The sequence below is a fragment of the Musa acuminata genome, chromosome BXJ2-10, assembly GCF_036884655.1.
Source record: "Musa acuminata AAA Group cultivar baxijiao chromosome BXJ2-10, Cavendish_Baxijiao_AAA, whole genome shotgun sequence".
NCBI lineage: Eukaryota > Viridiplantae > Streptophyta > Magnoliopsida > Zingiberales > Musaceae > Musa > Musa acuminata.
The window spans coordinates 17,752,878-17,763,522 of record NC_088347.1 but is presented as its reverse complement, the minus strand read 5'-3'; the positions used below and the strand labels follow the sequence as shown (position 1 = coordinate 17,763,522).

At 38.6% G+C, this 10,645-nt stretch overlaps 1 pseudogene; it reads right to left on the bottom strand.

The window, feature by feature from the left end:
- Positions 1–1,885: 1,885 nt before the first annotated feature.
- On the bottom strand, positions 1,886–10,316 carry LOC135624346 (pumilio homolog 2-like; annotated as a pseudogene).
- Between the last annotated feature and the right edge of the window lie 329 nt (positions 10,317–10,645).

Sequence of the window (10,645 nt, the reverse complement as noted above, 5' to 3'; positions counted from 1 at the left end):
TTCCAACTCAGGCCTAATGGGCCCCTAATTGAGTTAGTAGGGTTCCTTCCAAAACCAACTCAATTACAATCATGACTACTTCAATCTAGAAGCAATCGATTACAAATAGAATACTATGTTGTCCGACATATCATTGGTTCATCCGACGGTTCGTTCAATCTTTTCGTTGCATCGTTTTCTCTTGCGATGTATTGCCCAATCAGCATGTTGACCTCCACAACATCTGATCTCCTTGGCGCAATGTCCGATCCTTTTGGTCCGATGCCCAAACTCATGACACGAAGTCTTCTACCGACACGTCGACAGATCCTTCAGCTCGACGTCCAATCTCCTGACATGTTCCGGCCCAACATTTGATTTCATTGCTTTAATCGATTTATCTTTCTTTGATTGAAGCTAGTCTTACATCACTCAAAATGTAGAATAGATCGTTAACTTTATCAATTGATTTCATCATCAAAATTCAAGATTCAACAATCAACCCACTGCATACTATTATACTCGACCGTGTCGGCCCACTATGTGCCACTATGCCCGGCCATGTCAGGCCCACCACGCACTATTACACCCGGCCATGTTAGCGCATTGCTCACCACTACATTGGACCTCGTTGGCCCACCGTGCGCCTCGGTACCAACCTCAACACCTCATGCTCTTCAGCCCATTAAGTGTTTCGACCCTCGGCATGGTCGAAGACTCCATCAATTGTCGAACGTCGTCCTACACAATTCAATTCCCACCAATCGCAGAGACCCCACTAGCAGCTTATAAACCCCACCGTGCACCTCAGTACCAACCTCGACAACCCATGCTCTTCAGCCCATTAAGTGTTTCGACCCCCACATGGTTGAAGACTCCATCTCGGCGCCTTTGCTCCGTGTGGTTGACATAGCGAGTCATGCGACGAGTCAACTCCACACGACCAATACGTTGGTCCCATGTGAAGGACACATCAGCCTCATATAGCGACGACTCGACTCCACACGACCAATACGTTGGTCCCATGTGAAGGACACATCAGCCTCATATAGCGACGACTCGACTCCACACGACCAATACGTTGGTCCCATGTGAAGGACACATCAGCCTCATATAGCCACGTGGACACATCAGCCCCACATAGCCAACGAGCCAACTCCATTTGATCGATATATTGATCTCACATGGAGGAGACATCAGCTCCACATAACTTGGCCGATTGTTCATCACCACCTTAATATCACACAGACTTCCTACAAAGTGAAGCCAAATTGGCTTTCCCCTAATGGCTGCCATGTGGAGGAAGTCACACAATCCCGAGGAGTTCAACGTGAGATGATAACACCTACAGGCAAATCCCACACCTTCGTTATCACATGAGCATAAGAGAGGTAATATTCGAACATATCATTTCCAAGCGTCCACTATAAAAAAAAAAGAAAAAAAAAAAGACTTACAAGTACAACTCGAGACGAATAATCCGACTCATCAACTGACTGACCTAGTGGCATAAGAGGAGGGGCATTGTCAAGAGTGTCACAACACAATTTTACAAGATTCAAATGACTTGTTGAAAGAGTTCACCTTGAGATATAAATCAATTCCCTATTCAGACAATAAAAAACTGCCCTAGCAAATAGAATTTGGTAGATGTAGAAACACAAACTGAAAGTTCTGGTTTCAAAAGGAAATACCACAATTATTGTACATGCACATAGGAAACAAGTGCATAACAACTTTGAAGATTACATGACCTTAAAACTACAAAAACTGTCAGATGAAGAAACACAGCAGCAAAATATAAGCATACAACCAAAGCTTAGAAGATAGAAACACAAATCATCTTCCAGAGATTCTCTAGATCTAGACAATTCTTGCAGCACTGTACACGAATCACACAATGATATGTCCAAGACATTGGCATAAATGATATATAGAGTTTAAATACAATTTAAAATTGTATATCAGGAATTTTGATGATCCAATAGAAAAGAAAATTGAAACAACCTTCCCTGAACATTGGACCGCTCTCCACATCTGATATTTGTACAGTCATGTTAAGACTTCTTTCTTTACACCCATAAAAACCTTTTACAGGCAACCAACCATTCCTATGTGGGGCATCAGATATGCTAACAATCTGAGCCATAGCCTTAGTATGATCATGTATAGTGCACCTACAGAAATGTACAACTCTCAGTACAAGCAACATTTTTAACCAGCTTGTACGAGCCCACGTAAACAGAAAGAAGCGAGCTCACAAGAGACTCCGTTAGCTGTACAATCTCATTCTTCTGCCATATGATGCATGCTGGGTCTGAAGTCCAATTCTCCTTTCTGCAAAACATAAAGAAGATAACTACATAATTAAGAAGAGCCTTTAGCAACATGAATGCAGTAGTGAACTTGTAAAAGCACCAACTAGTGCTGTTACCCATGTAGCGAGGGAGAATAATCAGCACAGGGTTCAAGAACAATGATCTAGAAATGAACTTCCAATGCCTTAATGAGTTTCATTTTGGTCTTTGTTCTAGCGGTATGGGAAATGTAAACAAAACCAAGTTGAGGAAATCCAAGAGACTAGTATGTCTTACCCCCAGCTGCAACAAGTTTTTCTATACGGGCAACTATATGCTTTCCGTAAGTATATTTCTTCAAAGCATTCAAGTGGACTTTTATTCGTGAGAGGATCAGCTCACATTGATCGTCATCACAAGTCTCGAGTGCTTTCTGTACAACGTAGTTAGCAAACTGATCTTTCATCATGACCTGACACCCAAAGAGAGGAATGAATAAGCACAAAAGATCACAATGGTCAAAGGGCTATATTTTCCTGTGAATGTCTGTTTTCAGACAAATGTTAATTAAGTTCCTCAAAATAATTAAAGCAACAAAGAATAAGCACAAAAGATTACAATGATCAAAGAAGCTATTATTTTAAGATAAATAAGTACCTCAAGATAATTAAAGCAACAAAGTCTTGACTCATTTAACAGGAAGAAACTCTCTCTTGTAAACTAATACCAAATTTTATATTTCATAGTCGTGGAGTCGAAATATGAGCTTAGTGGTCACTGCAATTTTCATGACAATGAATTCGTGCACAGGTTCCATTTCCTCACACCAAGTATCTTGATCCAGTGCACATCTATTCTAGAAGCTTAAAAGAATATTTTGGTAAGGAAATTGTAACTAGGACATAGTAGAAGCTCATAATTGTATCTTAAGCAAATACAATACAATTTTTGTTTCTAGCAAATACAATATAATTGCTACAGAGCATTAAGGCTTAACAGGAACACACCCAACACACATACACCAAACTAGGTTCCTTAAAGCAGCCACCTCAATAATCAATGAACAGTTTACATTTATATCATCAAATTTTTTTTGAAAATTATGAATTCTCTGCACAGACTACGCATTCGTTCCAACTCCATAAAACCTTTAAGAGTTGCATTTAATAAAAACTAGTGTTCCAGATGCTCAGGAAATGAAACTCACTGATGTCTTAGTTCCAGATGCTTAAAAAATGAAACTCATTGATTCCTGTCGCCTGATGGTTACAAGGGAAGCTATCATTTAAAGTCTAGATTGAGTCGTGTGTAATTTTGGGTCAAATTGGATAATATTTTTCTTTCTTTTCAATATGTTCATATTTTTTTTTTATAAAAATTCAAGTTAGGATATAACTAAAGGAGGCCAACCAAAGATTTTTTAAACAAATTATACATTGGCCTGGCAAAAGAAAGGAAATTATGTGAAACATTTGACACCTTTTTTTAAAAGAAGAAAATATAAATCCATACTGCACCAGCATTTGGAAATAAAACATGTGCTCAAATGCAGTGCAGAATAGCGGAATAACTTAATAATCCAAGAAACTGTATAATATTGTAGTCAGATAATAATTTGAATGATGAAAGAAACCTGAAGAGGCTCATTCTTATCAGTTGATCCTAGCATCTCATTCACCAAAATCTGACGTTCCTCAGGACTACCAAAAGTCAGACACTTTTCAACAACATTTGAAGCAAACTTCTGTAGACTCATCTGAACTATCTGTCCAGCAAACTCTTTAACAATTGCAGACCGCTCATGAGGTTTCCCATGCTCCAATACATGCTGTCAAAAAATTAATCTCAATCAAAGAAAAAATACAAGCACACAGAACAAAGATTGCAAATGTCACATCAGAAGCACTAAACAGCTGAGCAGATCAAACACATCTTGTTATGACACTAGATACTCTAGACACAGCACAAGTTTCAGGATTTTCTGTGAAGAACAATACCAGTCTTGCCATTTAATGCCATATGGATTCTTAAGCATGGTAGTGAAGGGAGTGGTTAAATTATACTACATATGAAAGTTATCCTTTTAAATTATGAACAGCACAATCAAAAGCATAAATATGTGCATTAAAGCCAGATAATGAATAAACATGTATATCATGATAGATCTGGACAATTATCAACTTGATTTGCTAGGGGATATTACATTATTAGGAAGAAACTTGACCGTATATTGGGGTGGGGTAATTTCCATATAATTATCAGAAGGTATGATCTTTCATCCTAATCAATCACTGAGATAGTGCAAAAAACTAACAAATTAACATGTTATCCTAGTTTGTAATCATAAAAGCTATGAAGTGCTACTGGTCCACAGTCCATATGCTATGAGCCAACACACTTGGAGCAAAAATGAAACTGAGACATTTATGAGATGAACTGATAAGATCCAGATAAAAACAAACCTGGACAACATAGTTTCCATACTGGTCTTGGGCCAACAAGCAAACAGACTGCAAAATCTCTCCCATCATGCTCTGCTGGATCTGGGGGTCATCACAGAACTCTAATACTCTCTGAAACAAAAGACAAACATTGAGCAGGAAGTACATACAACAATGCACATAGCATCTATATTTTCAAGAATAATATATCTCAGGACTATCAACCTGTATGACACGACATCCATATGGATGAGTAGATAATGTCACAACTTGATCATAGAAGGCTGATATGACAAACTGAATTTCATCCTGAGGAATACACTCGATACATTTCTGAATAACATGGTTCCCATTCTGGTCTCGTACACAACGCAAGATATGTCCATCAAGCTCCAAAACTATTTTTTTCTTCTGGTCCAAGTCAACACCTCCTATGGCCTGATGCAAAGGTCCAAGAGTTGTTTTCCAATAACTTCGATAAACTATCAATATGACATTAGATGGCTTAAAAGACAAACAGGGGCAGAAAGATTACTGATTTCCGAATGCAATACATAGGGACTAACTACTACAAAAACAAATTGTCAAAATTCAATGTCTGTTCATCAAATAAAATGACTTGTTTTCTTCAGTTAAATGTCAAATTCATTCGATAATCAACTTTTGCTATATGGTATCCACATGGGATGATGCACATATATACATCCTGAGGCAACATTGACCAGAAAGAAAGGACCAAATGTCCAGAAATCTTGTTTATTAAATATATTGTAAGAGACAGTGCATATAGAAGGGCTAAAGGCCAACTAACATAATAGTTTTTTTAAAGTTGGAAAAGTATAAAGAAGTGTTATGAAAACCCTGATATAGCAGCTTATTACTACGAATGCACAATATACAAAGAAAAATCACAAACATGATAGTTTTGATACAAAAATAAGTGGAAAGCTTTGTTTACAAAAGAATGAATGCCTCGATAGATTGACACAAATGTATAGCATTAATACACTAAATATTATACTTGAATATGATACAGATTAATGAAATCAGGTTTTAGTGGCAGCTTGTGGTTTTTTCAATTCTTAGATCCTTTATTTTTAAAAATTTGTTATCCAGTGATGCAAAAACCATTAGATAAACAGAGGGATGGCATGTCACAGTTTAAAATGAACCCGATAGCATCAAACAGGTGAACTTTTCTTAACAGTCTTCTTGCAATACAATTTGTTTTAAGATTTATGGACTTATGGATGGATGGCCAATAGCATAAAAAAACAATTGTATCAACTTATGGATGGTCAAAATGGTAGGATTTCTGAAGTTTAAGATTTATAGCAGAGGAAAGGTGACTAAAAGAGTTCCTCATCATGAACAAAGCTTGACCATCCAACTTTAATTATATAGAATAACAGAATCAAGGCACACCCAACAAAAACCAGACATACACCAAATCTTGAAACAAAGACATTCATAATAATCAGGTGTATCTAAAGACACTTATGAAATATTTTGAAGTAAAATACCTTCTGAATTACCCGACAACCATACATTTGAAGGCTGAGAGCCAAAACATGTCCATTAAGTTGGCTAGCCAATTCCCTTCGCTGAGCCATTGATCCATACTCAAAAAGCTAAAACAAAGTAAAAAAGGCCTGTTATTCAGGTGCATATATGCTTGATAATTAATTTAAACTTGGCAGCTAAAAAATCTGATCGCCATACCTTTTGTACCACATAATTGCCAAAAACATCAGTCGTCAAAGACAGTGAATGAGGCATAATTTCTTTAAAAACCATGTTCCTTTCTTCACTTGTGGCTGTTTCAAGTTTCTGTTGTATAAAACGGCTTCCATACTGGTCAGCACTGGACAAACAGATGAGTATCAACAGTTTAAATATTCATCATGGCACCATACAAACATTTATCATATTAAGATAATAATGCTTCAGGCTACAGAATACAACAGTAAAATTATTTTGCCAGTCATGACTAGATCCAAAAGGCGATATGATATAAATATCTAGTGGTCGCTGCATCAATACCTTATGCAGTCAAACAGAACATAATAGATGAATACGAGTATTTCCTTATGAATATTTAACTCATGAAAACTTTAATAAAGATGAGTAGTTGTTAGTCTACAGTATATAAATCTAGAATCAGATATAATTATTCTTAAAGCATCTATTCTATGACTTGTGATCTCACCTTTATTTTGGTATTAATTTAAGGATACTAGTGGCTATACCTCTGTATTGTCAACAAAACCAGTTGCTTTGTCGATAAAATATAAAGAACCAGGACAAGCATATGAAGTCAAGACAAGCATGAAAGTGATGTGTACCTAAACTCAACCACATGACCAGCAATGTCAGCAAGTTCGAAGCATCTGTTTTTATTGTTCTTGAACTCCTCCCTAAGCGAGGATGAATAATGTTGATCAATTTTATGAGTTCGATCAGAATGCCATGATCCCATGATACCTCCACTTAGGTGTCTCAAGCCACAAGGAAATTGCATGGGGAGCTCGCCAAGCCTAAGAGGGCTACCAGGTCCAACTGGAGAAGCAATTTGTCCTGTTAAAGGGCTTCCTGGATATGATGAACCCAGGCCCAGAGTACTGTTACCATAATAGCTATGACTCAGAGAGCCTGATTTGCCAAGATGTGGGTTACCATATTGTTTCTGTTGTTGAAGCAACAACCCAAAGTGAGCTTTCTGGATCCCACGTATATATGCATAAGAGTTGCCCATGTAACCCATCTCCACAGATGGTTCACTACAGCTAGCAGCAATTTGAGTTGTATATTCAGCAGCCTTCAAGTATTGAACATAAAGAGGGTCATTAATGGGAGTTTGGAGTGCTGCTACTGCTGACTGATTACAGATTTGACTTAGATTTTGCAGGTCTGTAAGTCCAGCTAAATTTGGTGGTGCAAAAATACCACCATCAGAAGTGCCACAGTGAATAGTAAGAGATCCAATTGCTGATGCAGCAGCAGCACTTTCAAATAAAGTAGGCATTGTTTCTGCCGCGACATGATTCTGGAGCATAGAAGGAGGAAACACAGGATTAACAGAATAATCACCTGGCCTGATACCCCCAGAACATGCATCTACACTTTTGATGTTCTGAAAATGGCCAGGTGAACCACCAGGACCAGAATCTGGAGGTGAATATGACTTCACATATGAATTGGCAGATGAGATAGTGGATCTATGAGGTTCAATTGGATCACTTAATCTCGAGCTCAAATTTCTTACATCCACCTGACCTGCAGAAGCAGAATCAGTATATGAAGACTTCAATGAATGAGGAAGAGAGCACGTTTTTAAGGAATGTGCATCAGAATTTTCCATGATAGGACATGCATTAAAATTTCCTTGGTTGGATAGAGAATCAAAAAGAAACTTCTGGTGATCATCCAACTCCTTTCGAAGCCTTGATTGAGATATATTTTCTACAGATGCAGCACCATCATTTGACAAACAAAAACCTGATAATGCAGCTATATAGTCATCAGATTCAACTTCATCCTGGACATTTGAACAAACCTTTGGACCAAAAGGTGCAAAGCAAGGACTAGAGGCCCTTGCAATTGACTGAGGGTCAGGAGTGGTACCTTTCCCAAGGAACAAACCTCCAGCAGATGCAAGATTATATGGAAATGATATACTAGCATTTTGAAGACCATTGCCACTTTGGACATAATCACCAGGTTGTTGCGCACCAAAAGCTGCAATTTTTTTGTTTAAACAAAGCTGGGAATCAGCAGAACCCAATGCTTCAAGGTCATTTACGTACGCATTACAACTTTGTGGGCGTGGTAGAAGGTTTGAGATGGGAGTTTTGTGGTCAACGTCATCCTGGGAAACAAAAATAATATTATTGTCAGATCTTAGATTGCACAACATGGCATGCTATCCAGAAAAACAAAAGAAGAAATAAAAAACAGTTGAAGAATTGCATATCCTAGGAAGAGAGAAATGAATTATTAGCAACTTTGTGTTCAAAATTGCAAGATTTTATAGGCAGCACAGTAAAAAATTACATGGATAACAAATAGTTCAACTTAGAAATCATCCATGTTAAAATCTTACGTATAGAATTCCAAATGATAAACCTTAAATAAATTGTGCACTGACAGCATATGTCAAAATTGGTGAATAGTATTGATCTAGAACCTTCCAAATTAAATGCACAGAAAGAATCATTATTGCATAATAAGTGATTGCCAAATATCACGCCAAGTGCCTAATCTTCCAACCGTTAAACTTTGTTTTCAAGGAGAAAAGTACACTTATGAATCATGACTCATTACATTGACAAAAAGTCAAAAAATTAAGAACAGTTACACTAAAAGCTTATGTTTACTACAGTTCCTGATTGCAAACTTTCAGTAATTTAGCTATGTTATGCCACTTCAATCATTAATTCACAAGTTGTACTATTTAGTTCAAGGGTCAAAAAATAAAATTCAATCTGTTCCAAGAATTATTCGTAGACATAATATTCTCATACTGATCACAATAACAACAACCATGCCATTTGCCACTGCCAATCTGTTTAACTAAATGACAATTTTAGCAAACTGTATTTGCAATTTCCATACCTACTGGCCGTACTTAGCCATATAGGAAGGCAAAAGAAAAAATGTTGGTTATATACCCAAACTAAGCATAAAGGTATCAGCTACCATTTTGAGATGCTTCACTGAAAAATCAATTGTTGCCAACACAGATATGGAAGAACACTTCATGTGAAGAAACATGCCTTATTATCTTTTACATGCCTTGTTATAGACAATATATCAAACTGCAAGTTCCAAAATGCAAGAACAACTAGATTGAAATTTGAAAGAGCTATGAGTGAAAGATCAAACTTTTACGTAGGTATTCTTATACTAGTAATAACAATTAAAAAAAGGATAAAATTTGTGATGGTGGACATCACCCGAAGGACTTTGGCAAAGCTCATCTGCCTGCTGAGTGAAAGCCCAATCAACCCTTCTCCACCTTTGTCCAGCCTCTTCCCTGAAAGGGCGGCCTCCCTCGGCTCCACCACATGCTCCTGCGAGCGAAACAATGGCTGCTTTGAAAAAATTGATATACCGCCCCCTTCCTCCCAATGGTTCACTTTTCTTGTATCCCCGATCCCCTGGAGGACCGTTCTTCCCACCTGAAGCCTCTGAGTTGATCTCCAGTCCTCTTTGGAGAGCATCGGAGGTGGGAGCCGGGGATTCAGATTTACATGGGAGTAGTAGTAATTGAGATAAGCCTGAGTGGACCGGAGCTCCTTCTCCGATAAGATGCCACCCCCATTCTCCGAATCCAGTAAATCCGAGACGCCACCGCCAGCCACCCGGCCAAAGAGTCGTCCAACGGCAGCGAGGGACCCCTCGACGGTGGGCGGCGCCGAGCCGCTGCGATAAAAATTCAGTTCCCTCTCTCGATCCCTCGCCTCTTGCCTCCTCTGCTCTCGAAGCAGCATCCCCAGCTCCTCCTCCGAATCCCCGCTGCCTAACTCGTCCCCCATGCTTCCGATTATAAACGAACGCCCATCTCCGGCGACATCGTCACTGGTCTCTCGCTGACCATTACGACAACATAAGAAGAAGTCAGAAACAAACCCAAAACCTAATCAAACAGATATCAAAGAACCAAAAGGGCGGCAAAAGTTGGCAACTTTACCAGATCCGATCCTCGGAACCCCAACACCCACTAGGGCTTCACCAAAAAAATTGATCTTTCACCATTTAAACAAGTGTTCGCTCCATTCCCGGATTGGAACCCCAAATCCCAACCCCGGAGACCGAAAACCAAAAGCATGGCAATTTCCGGACGCGTCCGGTAGCGCCAACTCCCAAGAAGAATCCAAGAACCCGGGGGATCGGAACAAGGAAAGCTACGATCTCTACACCTCCCAG